Below are 19,213 nucleotides of genomic sequence, written 5' to 3' on the forward strand. Positions count from 1 at the left end.
CACAGGTATTAAACACCATTATCTCATCTGTCCAAAGGAACTGCTCATTGTTTTGCCTCCTCCTTCCCAGCGATAGTTAATGTATGTTATTTGTTAACTCCCTTGTAGCAGTTTCTCATTGGCCCTTTCGTTTCTTGGTCCAGAAAGAGTTATTGCTGACTCATGAAGTTTTCAAAGTTGTGGAGTTTACAGGACCACACCATATTCCTCTCTGCCTCCCCCAGGAATAACGATTGCTCCTGAGGTACTCACAGTTCCTGACGTTCCTTGATATCCCCAAATACAATCCATACGTCAGGAAATCACTGGTGCTGCCCTGACATAGATAGTCAATGTTTGAACAGAAGATTATGGGGAGAAAATGCAGAAATCCGAAATGCAAAGAGACTTGGGAGTTCAAGTCCAGGATTTTCTCAAAGTAAACTTGCAGGTTGAGTTGCACTTTCCCCTGCAAGTGCCGAATGTGTGACACCAGCTCATTTACCTATTCCCTCCTCGCTATCCAAGGGGCAAACTTACATTCCAGGTGAAGTGGCCCTTTACCTGCACTTCCCACAACCCAGTCTACTGCATTTGCTGCTCACAATGTTGCCTCATCTACATTGGGGAAAACGAAGCCTAAACTGGGTGACTGCTGCACAGAACATCTACGTTCTGCCTGCAAAAAAGACCCTGAGCTTCCAGTTGCCTGCCAATTCCACACCCCACCCTGTTCCCTGGCCAACATCTCTGTCTCAGGTTTGCTGTTGTGTTCCAGCGAAGCTCAGCACCAGCAGAACGAAGAGCACCGAATATTGCACTTGGGGACCACACATCCCTCTGGTCCCAATATCCAATTCAATAATTCTAGGACATGAACTCCATAGTATCCTCGTCCCTTCCACACACACCAAACCTTGTTATCACATAGTCTGTCATTCCACACTACTTCGCCACGAACAGTCTCCATTAACAGTTATTCACCCTCTCACGCAGATCGTTATCAACTCCTTTTTCTGTCCAACAGTTCTTCCCTCGCTTTGGGCTCTGTCCTGATCTCCGCCTTCCTCCCACAATATCTCCTGCATATAAACCGACATGTTCCCAATCACCATCAGTTCTGTGGAAGGGTCACCGGCAACTCCTGTTTTTTGTTCCTGATATACAGCATCCGCAATTCTTTCAGATTTTTATTGAGAGAGAGTTGGAAATTGTTTCGAGAGACAGAAGGAGAAGGGGGAGAAACAGAACAGACATGAACGTAAAATCATTGTAGTGCGATCACTTCCCTTCAGCATGAATAGAGCGCATGGGTCATCTGTGAGCTTGTGGCGCAACGGTAACGCGTCTGACTCCACCTCAGAAGGTTGTGTGTTCAAATCACGTCAGGATCACTACAATCAACGTCTAACATTTCCAATGAAGAAAAGAGTACGTTCACTCCGTATATCTGTTGTGTCAAAAGTTGTGGACACTTTCGAAACACAGATCATTGTTTCCAGTTTTGGTGGAACAAAATACATCGTATTGGTGGATAATTACAGTTTGTGCAAACACAGCTAGCCATCGATAAATATTAATCCTGTTCACTTCAATGGCAAAATTTCAATTCAGAAACCAAGTGCACTTGGCTGTTTGTAACAGAGACAACATGACAAAATGGCTCTTAGGAGGAGAAATGGGACATTGAGGAGAAGTGAAATGTTTGCTTTTGGTCACCTCCACAATTGTTAGAAAACCAGGTTGAAAGGATTCTTAAAAGGTGGCTGAAGGAGTGGTGAGGGATAACACATCAGACAGCGCAAAGTGGAAGACCACTTTCTAGTGGAAGAAAAAGACATTCCTTATTTCTGAAAGAACTGGGAAACAGAAGAGGGGATGAAATCTGACTTGGGAGCTATTTCCTATTTTTTGAGGATGTTGCTTCATCACAGTCTTGGTTTAGAGCATAAGCTCTTCATCAGGAATAAAGGGTGGCCCAAGGGGGCTGAGAGATAAATGGGAAGGAAGTGGGGCTGGAGGGAAGGCAGCTGGGAGTGCAATAGGTAAATGGAGGTAGGGATTGATGGTGATAGGTCAGAGATGAGGGTGGAGCAAATAGGTGAGAAGCAAGGTGGACAGGTATGACAGGTCAAGAGGTTGGTGTCGAATTGGAAGGTTGGATCTGGGACAAGGTGGGGGAGAGGAAATAAGGAAACTGATGAAATATGCATTGATACCATGTAGTTGGAGGGTCCTAAAGCAGAAGTTGAGGTGTTTTTCCTACAAGTGTCGGGTCGGAAGAGGTTGGCAGTGGAGGAGGCCCAGGACTTGCATGTCCTTGGTGGAATGGAAGGGGGAGTTAAAGTGGTAAAAACAATGACTGCAGATGCTGAAAACCAAATACTGGAATAGTGGTGCTGGAAGAGCACAGCAGTTCAGACAGCATCCAACGAGCAGCGAAATCGACGTTTCGGGCAAAAGCCCTTCATCAGGAATAAGGCAGTGAGTCTGAAACGTGGAGAGATAAGCAAGAGGAGGGTGGGATAAAGTGTTCAGCCACAGGGCGGTGTGTCGGTTAGAATTAGAGTCCAAGAGTTGTTCCCTGAAATATTCGGTTAGTTGGCATCCAGTTTCCCCAATGTGGTTGAGACCATATTGCGAGCAATGGACATGATCTTATAAATAGATTGCATAAGTCTTAGCCTGCCAGAATTATTTTCTTTTATTAAATTAAAGAAAATTTTTATTCAATTGGATGACTGCATGAAACGGTTTGTTGGTCAGATTTGAATCATCACTCCCAAATGAGACGATGCCATGAATATCAGTGAACTGCTCTTTTTGTTAAAAACCACAAGTTCTTGATTTATTTTCACAACTTACTGGTATTTACACCTGCACATTCAATGTCAAACTCTGACATCAGAAATTAAATTACAGCATTAATTTTGACTTGAAATATTCGAACAAACAAATTAATGGCACACAGTGAATCGCAAGTCTGATTAATCTGAAATTAAATTTGACCAAAAAAATATAAAATCAAGATGGGAGATAAGAAATGGGGGAATGGCAGAAGGCGAGAAATGCAGCATCATAGAAAGTGCTCCCTCAGAGTGTGCATTTTACCAACTACCACTGCTAAATATAAACACTCTGATATGATCCTTCGGTTTTAATGAACACCATAGCCCCATACAGTAGGTACCATTTAAATGAGTTAAAAATACAAGCATTGAGCAAATCCAGCTTCCAGCCTTACCCCCGCCTCCCCACCCCCCCCGCCCCCTCTCGCTCCTTGGAGCTTGGACCTTCCTCCAGCGCCGGGGGGTTGTTGAATTCCTGGGCTCCAGCGGCCACGCCTCCACTGAAGAAGCTTTGGGAAGCAGATGCAAAGGCAAGATGCAGAACAGAGAACCTTTGTATATGAAAGCAGCTTACAGAGACATTGAGCAACAGAATCACATGGTTTTTACCCATCGTCCTCTGGGTTATCGACCCAGCACACTCACGCAGCACTACTCTACTTCTGTGCTCCCAGCAGCTGGATCGTGGATCAGTTTAAAGTAGGTCCTATATCTCTGATTACATCAGTACACAAGGCAGTGAAGAAAGGTTTCAGCACACTGGCCTTCATCAGTTAGGGAATTGAGTATAGATGTTGGCAAGTTATGTTGTAGTTATACAGGACGTTGATGAGGCTGCACCTGGAATATTGTGATCAGTTTTGGTCCCCTTGGTGTTCTGACTTCTAACTTCTTCAACTCTGGGTTTGTGTTGAACTTGATGGGATACTTTGTCCAACTCAGCATGTTTAAACAGTATCTCTCAGAGGGATTCATCTGAAACTTTTCAGGAGGTGAGCTCAACAAGATTGAACTATTCAAAGTTACTGGGACTCTATTTTAAACTTACATCAGGACTAGTAGTCAGAGACACGTACAGCATGGAAACAGACCCTTCGGTCCAACTTGTCCATGCTGACCTGTTATCCTATATTAATCTAGTCCCATTTGACAGCACCTGACCCATATACTCTGGCAGCTCATTTCATATATATACCACCCTCTGCATGAAGAAGTTGTCCTTTTAATTTGTTTCGCCTCTTACCCTAAACTTATGCCCTCTAGTTCTGGACTCCCCTACCAAGGAAAGGACATTGTCTATTACACTGTCCATGCCCCTCATGATTTTATAACCGCTATTAGGTCACTTCTCTGCCTCCGATGCTCCAGTGAAAACAACCCCATGCTATTCAGCCGCTCCCTGCAGCTCAAGCCCTCCAACCCCCAGCAACATTCATGTAAATCTTTTCTCATAGATAAGTCACTCTTTCAGTCATGAAGAAGGGTTTATACCCAAAACGCTGATTACTCCACATCCTGGTGCTGCCTGGCTTGCTGTATTCTCCCAACCCCCGGCTTGCCAACTTCGGGTTGCAATATGTAGTGGCTCAGTGATTACCACTGCAGCCTCACAGTGCTGGGGACCCAGATTTGATTCCAGCCTTGGGTGGCTGTTTGTGAGGACTTTGCACTTTCCCCCAATGTCTGAGTGAGTTTTCTCTGGGTGGTCCTGTTTTCTTCCATAAACCAAAGATGTGCAGGTCATGTGGATGGGCCATGCTTAATTGCCCATAGAGTTAGGTACATTAGTCAGAGGGAAATGTGTCTGGATGGTTTACACTTCGGAGGGTCGATGTGGACTTGTTGGAATGAATGGCCTGTTTCCACACTGTAGCTAATCTCATCCAATACTTTTGTTACTAACGAATGGCAGAGTCGGCCAAACTTCTTCTCCGATGGTCTTGCGGTCTTAGGTTTCTCTGGTTCATTTCATTAGCAATGTGCAGTCCCGGGCTCAATGAGCAACAGTGTCCACTGAAGGCAAAGCTGACAGAATCATAGAACCCCCACAATGTGGAAACAGGTCCTTCAGCCGAACACATCTGCACTGATCTTCCGAAAACTAACCCACTCAGATCCATTTTCCTACCCTCCTTAACTTGCACACAGACTCCCAAGGGCGGAATTATTCCTGGGTTCCTGGTGCCATGAGGCAGCAGTGCTAACCCTGAGCCATCATGGAGTTGTGATTGTGGGGTGTCGGGAAGGCAAAGGCAGTCCAGCAGAAGACTAAAACAGCCCACCTACTCTCCCACTGCACCCACTGTCAGAACTGGCAGGAGGTTCAGACCTGGGAGGTGACTGAAGGCATCATCACTGGTAGGATCTGATTGCTGGGAGCGCTGGTGCCCCCGCTGGTGCTTCCGCAGGTTGTAGGAAAACATGAACCTCTTCCCACACTCGGTCCAGCTGGAGGGCATCTCCCAGGTGTGGGCACATTGGTGCTTCAGTAGGGCAAAGGAATTGCTGAAGGCTTTCCCACACTTAGGGCAGCAGAATGGCCTCCCCTCCTCCGCCACTCTCCCCCCCCCCACCCCACCCCCAAACCCCCGTGTGGTCCAGCTGGAGATTCAGCAGTGTGGAGGAGCAGGTAAAGACCTTCCCACATTCGGGGCAGGAGAACGGCTTCTCCCCGGTGTGGATAGACTGGTGCCTCAGCAGGGCCGAGGAATTGCTGAAGGCCTTCCTGCACATAGGCAACTGAACGACCTCTCTACCATTTGGACACACCAATGGGCCAGTACGTCGGAGGAAAGAGCAATGCCCCTCCTGCAGTTGGGGCAGAAGAACGGCCTCTCAGTGTGGACCCACTGGTGTCTCAACAGGTGGGAATAACTGCTGAAGGCCATCTCGCACTTGGGGCCGGAGAACAGCCTTCCACGGTGTGGACCAACTTGTGCGTCAGCAGGGCAGAGGAATCACTGAAGGCCTTCCCACACTCAGGGCAGCAGAAGGGCCTCTTCCCCTCTGTGGACCCATTGGTGCTTCAGAACCCTTTCAAATTTCACAATATCCTTCTGATTGGAGGAACACCAGAATTGCACACAATATTCTAAAAGTGGTCTCACCAATGTCCTGTACAGCCACAACATAACTTCCCAACTCCAATTCAGGCAGCATTCAAGCAGCTTCGAAATCGACGTTTCAGGCAAAAGCCCTTCGTCAGGAATAAAGGCAGTGAGCCTGAAGCATGGAGAGATAAGCTTATCTCTCCATGCTTCAGGCTCACTGCCTTTATTCCTGACGAAGGGCTTTTGCCTGAAACGTCGATTTCGAAGCTCCTTGGATGCTGCCTGAACTGCTGTGCTCTTCCAGCACCACTAATCCAGCATCTGGTTTCCAGCATCTGCAGTCATTGTTTTTACCTTCCCAACTCCAATACTCAGTCAGAGGATTGGGAACGCTTTCAAAACCCACAAAAAACAAACAGGAAAGAATGGAGGGACAAACCGAATTTTTGAGAGTGAGCTTGGAAGCATCAGTGAGAAATCGGCGGAATGGGTTTATTGCGGACGCGTTCTCCTTAAATAGACTATATACGTATTTCTCTTGTGGTCTTCGTAGTTTCTCTGTGCTGCAGTGTGTCGTGGCTCGTTGAAATAATGTCCTGATGCAGCTTCGTTTGTGGATGTTGGGATGATTGCTTCTGTGGTTAAGTATTTGGTTTGTGTGTGTTGTTTTTATGTAGATGCTAGTTTGAAGTTCCCCATTGACTGTTCGCTCTACTGTGACATCTAAGAATGGCAGTTTATTGTTGTTCTCCTCCTTTTCAAACCAGGAGCCCCCCTCAGGCCATAGTCTCACTACTTGGAGCACCAGTATACAGACTAGTCAAAGGCCTCCACTAAGGACTAAAACACCAAGTCGAAGATTCATGCCACTCCATTTACTCCATCTAAGAATTCCTGAACACCAAAGACACGAAGATAGAAGAGGATGGAATAATGTTGTCCTTTGACATAACAGCCCTGTTCACATCCATTAACATCAACGTGGCCAAATAAAACTGAAGACACTACTCGAAGAACTAAAGACGAAAACACAGAACCAACTTCAGCAGCAAAGATAACACTGTCAACCTCGTGGAAGTGTGCCTTACCACCCACTTCATATTCAGTAACAAGCCCTACAAACAAATCAACGAAACGCCCATGAAACACTTCTGTCATCAAAAAATGAAACAAATTAGAGGAAACCTACAACACCATCAACAATCTCCTTACTGGCATAAAATTCACAAAAGAGGAGAACAACAACAAAGTGCCATTTCTGGATGTCACAGTAGACCGAACAATCAATGATAAATTCAAAACAGCATCTACAGGAAAACAGCGCACGCGAACCAAGTACTTAGCTACAGAAGTAATCATCCCTACACATACAAACAAATCTGAACGAGGGCACTATTTCAACGAAACACGACGCAGTGCAGCACCCAGTAACTGCACAGCGCTTTTAAGGAGAATGGATAGCCAAGCAACACACTGAAAATTGCTTCCCTGACCGGGAATTGAACCCGGGCCGCGGCGGTGAAAGCGCCGAATCCTAACCACTAGACCACCAGGGAGACATAGGCAAAGTTTGACAGCTCTCCTGAAAATTGCTTCCCTGCCCGGAAGGCGAACCCGGGTCACGAAGTTGGAAGGCTAACACCAATGTCATTTCGTGTATCCATTGCTCCCGATGCGGTCTCTTCTACATTGGGGAGACTGGAGCCCCGCCGCAGAGTCAAGTCACAGCGTTTGAGGGAACATCTCCAGGACATCCGCAACAATCAACCCCAGCGCCCTGTGGCCCAACATTTCAACCTCCCCTTCCCACTCTGCCAGGGACATGCATGTCCTGGGCATCCTCCATCGCCGCTCCCTCCCCACCCGATGCCTTGAGGAAGAACGCCCCAACTTCTGCCTCGGATACATTCATCCCCAGAGCATCAATGTGGTCTGCACCAGTTTCCTCATTTCCCCTCCCCCCACCTTACCTCAGTTCCAACCTTCCAGCTAAGCGCTGTCCTCATGACCTGTCCTCCCTGCCAATCTCCCTCCCCAGCTATCCGCTCCACCCTCCTCTCTGATCTGTCACCTCCAACCCCACCCCCATTCACCTATTGTACTTTTTGCTACCTTCGGCCCAGCACACCCCACCCCCAATTTATCTCTCCACCCTGGAGGTGTCCTGCCTCTATTCCTGATGAAGGGCTTTTGCCCGAAACATCGACTTTCCTGCTCCTCGGAAGCTGTCTGACCTGCTGTGCTTTTCCAGCACCACTCTGATCTAAACTCTGGTTTCCAGCATCTGCAGTCCTCACTTTTGCCTACCCAATAAACCCAGTGTGCCGATTTCACATCAACAAAATGACACAAGCAGACACAACGTCTGCAGAAACCCTAGCCACATTACTTTACATTAAAGACATCTGGGAAATGATGTCCAGACAACTCAACCCTCTCAGCATCATGGTAGCCCACAAACCGCCCAACACACTTAAACAGCCTCTAATGAACCTGAAATACCCGATACAAACAAGCAGCAAACGAATGTTATTTACAAAATACCATACAAGGAAATATATACATGAACTCTGCCGCACAGTTCTCTGTAGCAAGTAATGCTATGATGAGAAAAGGAAGATTTTTTTTAGCCAAAACGAATCGGCACTGACTGGACAGCCATTTAAAATCAACGCTGTCAGCCCAGGATGGAAGACCCGAAGGGATGTACAGTTTTCTTATTTCCTGAAGATTTATAAAGCTGAGACTGGGTTTTGGAGTTTGTTCCCTTTCCACTCCCAAGAGTCGCAGTGTTGGGGCGGTGAGTTGGGGGAAAGTGAAATGTGCCCATGAGCAGCGTGTGGGACTTTTTCAGCTTCCCCTCCTCTGACAGCGCGGTGACTTGACTCTGATGTTCTCAGGGACACTTACTGACGCGACACAGTGAAAAGAGTCTCATTCCCGCAGATCAGGAATTCAAACCGTGTGCCAGCTTCAGGACAATGAGAAAGATTAATTGGGGTGTGTGAACAAGCTGTGAGCCGCATTTCAAACAGCTAGGTGGAGTCAGATGCGTCATCCATTGCGCCCCCGGCCCTGTGCGGACCTGACGCCGCCATGCTGCAGAGTTCTGACGTTAACACGAACATGCGCAGCAATGGGAACATTCACAAGAGGAACAGCCAAAGATAATCACCGTTACTGCTTCCCTTCCATAGTCCCAACTTTGTGAAGCAGTATCTTTCACTGGCAAATAAAACACCTTTGTCCTCAGGTGCCTGCTTAATTTCGATTACGACTTCACGCCCCTCACTGTTCGATCTCATTTCCAAACTCTTGGCTCATCGCCTCAATAGCAGCTCTGTGGGTCTCTGCTTGTTCCACCCTGACAGGCAGTGGGCTACAGATTCCCGAGCAGTCCCAGTGTAACTGAAATACTTCAACCCCTCCAATGATTTGCATCTTTAAAAAACCGTGGAGCAATCTCCCTTTCTTTTTGACGTCGTTTCTCAACTGTAGTCGGCAGGGTTCACACCTGCGTGGGGAAACCGCAATGGATTTCATGTCCATCGCATTCACCACTCGGCCCACCAATACAGAACCACACTGACAGCTTCATTTCCCAGGACTCTCTGCCTGTGGAGCTGAGAAAAAGTGAATCCTTGCAGAGTTTGTTTGAATTCAATCACTTCTCAGGTTTCGAAAGGGTTAAATATCTGCAAATGGCGAGTCTGCGTGTTTCATCCCGGTAGATGAAATGGACGTTCAGTTAAAAACAAAAACAGAAATTGCAGGTCAGGCAGCATCTGTGGAAAGAGAATCAGAGACAACATTTCAGAACTCGTTTTTTTCCTCATCCAGGTCCAGCCAAACCTGCTGAGTTTCTCCAGCAGTTTCGCTTTCTGTCTCGGATTCTCAGCATCCGCAGTCATTTATGTTAGAAATTCAATCAATTCAGAAACCCCTTTGTGCTGCCTCAGTGGAATAGATTTCCGTTTGGGAAACATTTTCCTGACACCATTAAAAACGTGCACTTTCGCAGGCAAGAAAGCGGTAGGAGCGAGAACAAGGAACACGCCGTCCCTGGGTGGTCTCGAACCACCAACCTTTCGGTTAACAGCCGAACGCGCTGACCAATTGCGCCACAGAGACAGGGGCAAGAACTGCTTGCACAGTGTCTTTGAGGAACCTACTAATCAATTCATAATTCAACCCACCCCGCCCAAAATTACCATTGTCTTCTATCAGTTTTACTTTCCATAATAAAGCCTTGGACATTCATTCTGGAGACATGGGGACAGCCTGATCCCACCATCTGCAGGTACATCATGTCACGAGGAACGAGCTCTCCACCACCGGGGCCATCGCCCTCCGAGCCTTTCAGTGTTTTGCCTCTTCCTGAATTTTCTCATTGGCGCCGAGCCGAGAAGGGGTTTGAATTCCTGATGTGCAGAGAATTCTTTCAATGTCTCGGGTCAGTTCAGGTCCCGAGAATATCAGAGTCAATCAGCCTCTTAAACAAAGGGACGGTGTCTGGACTGTCTCTGCTCAGTCCGTCAGTTCATCCTTCATTCTCCTCTAATTCCACTTCCCAAAGAGTTTCTAAAGATTCACAAAGCTGGAGACTGGGATTTGTGTTTTACTTCCTGAACATTTTTCCACCTGCTAACTGACGATATTTTGACAAAACCTCTTCCCCATTGTAACATTTGCATCATGTCCAGGGATGAGCAATTTCCAATCCCAAGTTTGGGAATGTTCTCTTTGGAGCAAAGAAGGTGAACTAGAGATTTCCAGGGGCTGTTGGCAATGATGGGAGAAGACGTGGTGTGAATGGGCAGGTTAATGATCAGAAGAACCTATTGCCACTGACGAGGGTCAGTTACCAGAGGACAGGGATTGAAGTTCTTTCATGGAAAGCAGCATTTGTGTCGAACAAACATAGCGAATACTGCAGAAAGCCAACGGGTCGAGCAGCATCCGTGGAAAGGGAAACAGAGCCGACGTTTTGAGTGTGCTACGGTTTTTGTTCAGAACTCAGTCTTTTGCCTCTTCCCGAAGTTGGTCCAGGTCTGTGTCTCAATTGGCAAACACATGGCAAGTGCAGTTCCACAATGTGAATTTATAGCCTTTGCTGTTTTAAAAAAAGCAGTGCATTGTTAAAATGATTATATATTGGAATGTGGAGAAAGTGAGGACTAGAGGTGAAAGTCGAAAAATGTGGCACTGGAAAAGCACAACACGTCAGGCAGCATCTGAGGAACAGGACAGGGAACGTTTCGGGCACAAGTCCTTCATCAGGAATGATGTATGGATGTACTAAGGGGTCTCAGAGTCCCTCCACACCAGTCAATGCCAGCTGTCGGGCAGATGCAGCAGGCAATGAGCAAGGCAAGTGGTATATTACCAAGAGGAATTGAGTTCAGAAGTGGGGTCATTGAACATATTCAAGGCGAAGTTCATCTGAGTTTTGAACACCAAAGAAGTGGATGCTTATCGGGGGAGGTAAGAAAATGCTTTTAAGACCAGTACAGATCAGTCACAGAGTCAGACAGTACTGAACAGACCCTTCATCCAACGAGTCCATGCTGAGTATGTTCTCAAACTAAACTCGTCCCACCTACCAGTGTTTGGCCCATAACCCTTCCAACCTTTCGTATTCATGTACTTATCCAAATGTCTTTTGAACGTCGTAACTGTACGTGTATAAAATCATGAGGGGCATGGATAGGATTAATAAACAAAGTCGTTTCCTGGGGTGAGGGTGTCCAGAAGGAGAGGGCATGGTTTCGCCTTAGAGGGGAAAGATACAAAAGAGATCTAAGGGGCAACTTTTTGACGCAGAGAATGGTACGTTTATTGAATGATCTGCCAGAGGAAGTGTTGAAGGCTAGTACGATTGCAACATTTAAAAGGCATTTGGGTAGGTGCATGAATAGGAAGGGTTTGGAGGGATATGGGGCCGTGTGCTGTCAGGTGGGACTAGATTGGGTTGGGATAGTTGGTCAGCATGGACAACTTGGACCAAACAGTCTGTTTCTATGCTGTACATCTCTACCTCAATGTTCAACGTACGCAGTGACCTGGCCTCCACAGTTTTCTGTGACAATGAATTCCATAGATTCACCACTCTCTGGCTAAAGAAGTTTCTCCTAATCTCCATTCTCCCTTTATGCTAAGGCTATGCCCATGGGTATTAGTCTCTCCTCCCAATGAAAGCATCTTCCCAATGTCCACTCTATCCAGGCCGTTCAATGTTCTGTACGTTTCAGTTAGATCTCCCTTGAATGTGGGCCTGTTAATCAGCATGAATCAAACCCTTCAGGATGAGGACATCCGTGATTAGACTCAACAAAGTGAGAATGGAGGGTGAGAGTGTGGGATGGAGATTTTCAGCTTTTAGGGAATAAGGTAGGAAAGAAAGTTTAATATAAATTATAATTGATCAGATGAGCCAATGGGCCAAGGAGTAGTGGATGGAGTTTAATTTAGACAAATATGAGCTGTTGCATTTTGATGAGGCAACTCAGGGCAGGACCTATGCGGTTAATGGTAAATTAATGGAATTCTGTGCTCAAAGAAGCAGTCGAGGCAGCTTCATTAAGACACTGTTGGATGGGTTTTTTTTTTTTGCGTGGTAAGGGAATTAAGGGAAGTTGGGATAATGCAATTAGGAGGAGCTGAGACTACTGATCGATCCGCCATGATTGTAATGAATGGCGGAGCAGGGTCGATGGGCCAAATGGCCTACTCCTTCTATTACTTTGAAACGATAACCCTGCGTTTCCCATGGTCAACCCACCTAACCTGCACATCCCTGGACACTAGGCAATTTAGCATAGCCAATCGAAATCAAGAGCAGTGAGCAATGTAGTGATGTGGAAACCAAACACCAGAGAATGAGAGAAAGGGACAAGGAGAATAAATGTACTAGCAATCAAAACTGGATTCTCACCATCACAAAAAATAAAACTAAAAGCTGCATTGTAAAAAAAGCGAATTAATTGACTGCACACATTGAAGAGAATAATTATGATCTGAGACTCCTTACAGAGATATGGCTTCAGAATGACAAGGATTGGATCCAGAATATCGAGGGGAGATGTGGCATTCAAGTCGAGTGAGAGGCTCAGTAAAGGTAGAGGGTGGGCACTGCTAATCAAAGCACTGATAACATGGTAGTCTGGTGTCAGCTCGGATTTCAGGTACTGATTTCTCTGTCCTCTGATCTCCCTGTTCCCACAGAGTTAAATGTTGTCTGTTCTCAGCTCTGCTCGATTTCTGTTGAAGCTTTGACCCCCTTTTACACCTTCTGGAGCAACAAAATATTCTGAGCCTCCTGGAAATGACACCTTATCTATACCTCTCCTGTTTTTAAAAATCTCGATAAAGTTATCTGTCAACTTGCTCGGCTGCGTTGGAAAAATGTCCCAGCTTCTTCTTAATTCAAACCCTCCATTCCCAGCAACACGCTGGCAAAGTAAGGAATAGGGAATTGCATCAAATCACATAAATGTACTGTCTGAAATAATCGAGCTGTGCTCTGGCCTGAGATATTGAGAGTCCCTGGTGTAAGTAATTACGAATGCAATAATTTTGGTCACAGAATTGAACAATCATTTTGCAACAAAGGGGTCTACTTTGATAAGGAGGTAGCGGTCATTTCTAGGGTAAGTGAACAGTTTGTAGATCAGGGAGATGAAGTTCCAGACACTTGTGAAGGGCTAGAATTGAATTTGATAAATAAGACAAAGAACTGTGGATGCTGGAAATCTGAAACAAAAACTGAGAACACTGGAAAAACTCAGCAGGACTGGAAGCATCTGTGGAGAGAAAGCAGAGTTAAAATTTCGAGTCCAACAACTCCTCTTCAGGATTCTGAAATAGTTAAAGCCTGGCAGTAAGTTCAGGTAACCTTTACTGCGACCCAACTTTGTTCCAGCTTCAGATCTCCACATCACAAGGCGTACAAAAAGTAGCTTTTTTTAAAAAAAAGCACCTCAAGCTCAAAGTGCGCACACTCACCCCCCACTGCCCCCACCACACTTTCTTTATTATTGGTTCGTTGAGTTGTCCCTTTATTACTGGATCCTTCGTACAGCCGGGTAAAGCATGCAGCTGGGACGACTGAGTGAATCCTTTCGCGCAACGGCAGTTTCCATCACTGAAAAGGACATGACTGAATCAGATGGGTTTTTGCCCTCTAAAAACGGTTTCATCCTTAGATTCTGAAGTCCAGATTGCTGACCGAATCCCAATTCTGCCATCTGCCGTGACGGGATTCGAACCTGGGAGTGCCCAGAGCTGGGTTATTAGCGGCGCTCGGCCATCGCTCCTTCCATCCCCCTGCGATGGCACGTGAACGCGCTGGTGCTTCCACAGGTGGGAGGAGCAGGTGAAGTCCTTCCGGCACTGACAACAGGTGAACGGCCTCTCTCCGGTGTGGACCCACTGGTGGGTCAGCAGTGCAGCTGACTGAGTGAACCCCCTCCCGCACATGGGGCACGTGAATGGCTTCTCTCACTTGTGGACCCACTGGTGCGTCTCCAGATGGCTGATCCGACTGAAGCCCTTCCTGCACACCGAGCAGGTGAATGGCCTCTCCCCGCTGTGAATACGTCTGTGGGTTTCCAACACGGATGGGGAAGGGAATCCTTTCCCTCAGTCCCCACATTTCCACAGATTCCCCATTGGGGGATCTTTCCTTGTGTTGGTCTGGGTTTGAAATTACAATCAGACCGGGGACATAGTCATTCCCATTGTGAGGGATGAGACTTTGATTCCCCAAAGCTGAGTAAATGGTGTGAAGCACTTTTCACAGTCAACGCACTGAATCTCCCTCACTCGGTGTCTCAGTATTCTTCCTGCCACACCAGTGTCCAAAATCTCTCAAGCAAACAAAAGCAACAATGTCTTCTTGATTGGAATGGCTGCTGATATTCAAGTCCCAATGAATCAAGTGGCTCTGTCAGAAGTTGATGTATCATTTGTTTTCAGATTTCTTTCGGCATGTCTTCCTGGAAAAAAAAATCACAAAATAAGTGGTCATTGTCAGTACACTTAAACGAGCATAACATAGGTGGCAGTTCGTGTAGTTTGCCAGATGCCTGGTGATCACATAATACCCAGCACACAGAAACCTGAAATCCCTCATGCAGCCAGATAGGCTCAGGTGTGTTTAGAGGAAAACTTCATTCAAATCTAATCTAATCTTAAACTAAATACGTGTACATATATATATCAATATGCCAATCCTTTCAATGCGGCTCAGTTCCATGAGAAACTACACTTTTAATTGTGAACATGAGGAAAAAAGCAATCATTTTCCAGGGTGCAAACTGCATATGTGACAAACTGAGGGAATACACAAGGAAAATACCTAAAAGGGAGATAGAAAGTATTTGAGCACCTTTGCAGAATCTGCTCCCTCTCTGGATTCACTCCAGTTGCTACAAGTAAACCTCCCTGGAGGGTCAGGCAGCCCTGCATCGGGAAGCACTGGGATGGTCAACTACGACCAGTTTACATGGAGAACACATCTCCACATTAAACAGCCTCGAGGCAAACTTCCCTTCCTTCCACTTAAAGCTCAAGACCCCTCAAAGCGAAATTCCCCAGGTAAGTTTGGAAGAATTTCTTCCAGGTGCTCACTAATCATTTCTATGAGCACTTTGTTCAAGTTTGAATATTGCGAGTTTTGAAAATTAGTGATTCTGAGCGAAATCACAGTTCGAAAAACAGAATGTGGGAATTTAGGCAGAGTTTACTTTTGCACATCGACGATATGTCTGCACAACAGCATATGACACGACAGGAGTGAAGATCTCCTGACGTCATTCTCAAACGTGCCTGCCACACGCCAGATGAAAAGCTGAATACTTCTCTGGAAAAACGGCCGAACAATGCAGGAGAATGGCACAACGGGTGTGTGTTGGGACCGTAACCCAAAAGAGAGACCATTCTCTCCTATTCATTCAACGTCGTCTTTAGCAGCTTTCCCGTATAACGGCGCTCTGTTCTGCACCTTGCCTTCTCATCTGCTTCCCAAAAAAGCTTCGACATAAATATTTCACAATGATATACTGGCCCAATGTGTACAGTTGAGTTGACAACCTCTGAGTGGTCTCCTGTTCTCTGTCTCCTATGTTGAGGAGGGCAATGCTTGTCACTGGTCACTCGGGTGTCAGAGAAAAGTTTCGAAACAGTGGAGGGAGCCCGATTCCTGGGGACGGGACAAACAGCAGCAGGGCGACAGAATGAGAAGCAGCTGTTCTGGAAACTCTTCGTCACTTGCAATTCTTAGAGCAATGTCAAATGTATTTCACACTGAGGAAGTCTCAGCTGGCTCAAGAGGTGTGTGGTGGATGCGGAAAGAGCCGCTGCTTGGCTTGTTGGTCTTGGGGCATGATTCCCAGGTAGAGTCTTTAATTGTGCAGACTTGGGTGCGGTCCGGGTTTCAAATCCTAGACGGGACTGCGTCTCTTGACTTGATTTGTGCAAAAATGCCCCATTAATTTTCTCAAAAAGCACCTTCGTTAAACGAGGTTGGGCTCCCTGGAGGACCAATGGGACAGAAAGCAGCGAAGTGAAATGATTGGAGATAGCGTTGAATAAGTTGACGTGAGTGGTGCAGTGTTTGAGGGATGTCAGCGATGAGGGTCGATTGGAAATTTGCGACAGCTCTCTTCGGGGTACAGAAGTTTGAATACTGGCCCGATTGAAGCTTTTCAAGTCATGCGAAGTCTAGACAGAGAAAGTAATGTCATCAACATGTTCCCACGCCTGAAAGGATCGGCAACGATTCGCCAGAGATTTAAAGTCATGAGGAAAAAACCAAAAGTGACATCAGGAAGAATGCTTTCGTACAGGGAATGGTTGAGGTCAGCAAATCCCTAACTGACACTGACAAAGAGGCAGATTCATTAGACGCAAACGGGAATTCGGTGGTCATGTTTAAAGTAACAATGTGCAGAATTACATGGAGAAGGCAAGAGAATGATACGAATAGAGACCCACGTTTACTTACTGTGTCGACCCAGCAGAGCAAAGGTGGGCCGCATGGCGTCTATTCAGAGTGAAATCACAAGAGAATGTGGGAAGTTAGAAAAAGTTTACATTTACACAGCCTCCATACGTCTGCGCAACAGCTTATAAGACGACAGCAGTGGAGATCTTTGACATCAGTCTGGAACGTGCATGCCTCGCGCCAGACGAAAGGCTGAAGAGACCTGTGGAGCGGCATGCCGAGCGTAGGTGCAGAGTGGCGCAGCGGGAGAGTGCTGGGCCCATAACCTAGAGGTCGTTGGGTCGAAACCGTCTTCTGCTGTTGTTCAGTGCCTCCTTGAGCGACCTTCCTCGGTGATGGTACTCTGTTCGGCATATTGCCTTTCAAACGACCTCCTGAGCGTCGAAATGCCCCGTATCGTCCCGAAAATGTTGCGACTCTCACACCGCTCAAGTAACGTTTTTTTGGAGGTCTGAGTGGTCTTCTGTTCTCAGCTGCTTCGGGAGGTGGCTGTACCCATGGCTGGTGGCGCGTTAGTCTGGGATATGATTCTAGCTTTGGGTCTTCGAGCATATGCAGCCGTGTGACAGTTCCCGGGTTCCAATCCCAGGCGAACCATCATTCCTTAAATTGACCTGAGCAAAAATGCCCGATGAATTTTCTCAAAAGCCGCTTCGTTAAATAAGATCGGACTGCCTGAATTAGAGACGGCGTGGAGCTGCCATTGCAGTGAACACGGCGAAGGGAAACACGTGCTGAAAGTGAGAACAAGTATTGCAGATTTTTCGCCCACGCAATCCGTGTCTGAATGAAACCTCCACCTGTATTACGCTCAATTCTGAGGGTGATACTTTAGGAAGCGGAGAAGTGAAGTAATTGTTGAACCAGCAGATCTGAGGTGGGCTGCGTAACCTCAGTCTGCGCATTTTGTCATTCTGAGTGAAATCGGAGTTGGACCAATAGAACGTAGGAAATATGACAACGGATATATTCTGCCCAACAGGATACTCCATCACATCAATGAAGGTGTTTTGACATCATTCTCGAAGGTACATGACACAATGCAGATTCAAAACGGAGTATTCCTTTGAATCACTGAGTAATTTGTTTACAGTTATTCAGTTGAGGTGAGCGGAGTTGCGCGTTTGGAGCCACTCCAGTTGATAGTTCGAAGCCGTTTTCTCCTGTGTGATAGCCCCATCAGCACTCCAATTTGCTGTGCTTCTAGTCAGTAGATGCAGATTACTATCCCATACTGATACACAGGCCACGATGACCCAGCTGTGGTGTCAAGCTTGTGAAGGGCTGAGTGCTCTTCTCCTGTTTTCTCTCTGGCTGCTATGATCCGAATCATCAAACCTCTCTTCTCCGAGATAGGAATAAACTGGTGAAGGTGAAACACATCAGTTGTGGTATGATCCATGCGCAGGAGGCCCTGCAGTAATTCCCCCCGCTGTTTCACACAGCAGCATCCTCTCGGTGAATTACACTTGGGAAAAAAATCGATTGAACCAAATCAGTGTCCGCCATTGGATTTTCCTGACACCGTTTATAAAATTCAGGCTCACCGTTAATGTGGAGAGGGGCCGTCAGACTGTCGTTTCCGCTCCTTCTGTTGAATAAAGATAATTTTAACTGTGTCCAGTGAGAGGAAAGGATTTGCTTTTGGTGGGAAACATTTCTATCTGAACTCGCTGTCTCTCCCCTGATAGATTGAAACATAAAGCTGGGAGTCTCTGGATTATGTTGTGAAAATATCGGTATTGTGTTATTCACACCGCGCTGTCACCAACTGAACGAAGCGGCTGCCCAGAGGGAGACGGCTGTGTTTAAATCCCGTGATGAACTGGGGGAGCTGAGCATTTAGCCAAACAATGAGCACACCACCTCCCTGACACAGTGTTCACAAATCAAACTGACAGCAAAGCTTCACGTGTGATCGAAAGTTTCCGTCAAGAAGATTTGACTCAACAGGTATCCAGATTGAACGTGCTCCTTTCTTGATTTGAAACGTAAGAAGTTGACGTCAGTGAGCCTGACGTGATTCGAACACGCAACCTTCTGATCTGGAGTCAGACGCGCTACCGTTGCGCCACAAGCTCACGGATGACCTACTAGCTCTATTCATGCTTAAGGGAGGTGATCGCACTGCAATGATTTTACGTTGTGAGGAACAACGGAGATCAACAGTTCATGTCTGTTCTGTCTCTCCCCCTTCTCCTTCTGTCTCTCGAAACAATTTCCAACTCTACCTCACTAAAAAGCTGAAAGAACTGCGGATGCTGTATATCAGAAACAAAAAACAGGAGTTGCCAGTGACCCTTCCACAGAACAGATGGTGATTGGGAAAA

General features: G+C 46.5%; 3 non-coding genes across 3 annotated transcripts; all 3 read right to left on the minus strand.

Moving 5' to 3' along the window:
- Positions 1 to 7,362: 7,362 nt before the first annotated feature.
- trnae-uuc (transfer RNA glutamic acid (anticodon UUC)) lies at positions 7,363 to 7,434 on the minus strand. The gene has a single exon. It is a non-coding gene; the product is annotated as a tRNA-Glu (tRNA).
- Positions 7,435 to 9,935: 2,501 nt separating this feature from the next.
- Positions 9,936 to 10,009, minus strand: trnan-guu (transfer RNA asparagine (anticodon GUU)). Its single transcript has one exon. It is a non-coding gene; the product is annotated as a tRNA-Asn (tRNA).
- An 8,883-nt stretch (positions 10,010 to 18,892) lies between these two features.
- On the minus strand, positions 18,893 to 18,964 carry trnaw-cca (transfer RNA tryptophan (anticodon CCA)). Its single transcript has one exon. It is a non-coding gene; the product is annotated as a tRNA-Trp (tRNA).
- Between the last annotated feature and the right edge of the window lie 249 nt (positions 18,965 to 19,213).

The sequence above is a fragment of the Chiloscyllium punctatum genome, chromosome 36 (genome assembly GCF_047496795.1).
Source record: "Chiloscyllium punctatum isolate Juve2018m chromosome 36, sChiPun1.3, whole genome shotgun sequence".
In the NCBI taxonomy this organism is placed as follows: domain Eukaryota; kingdom Metazoa; phylum Chordata; class Chondrichthyes; order Orectolobiformes; family Hemiscylliidae; genus Chiloscyllium; species Chiloscyllium punctatum.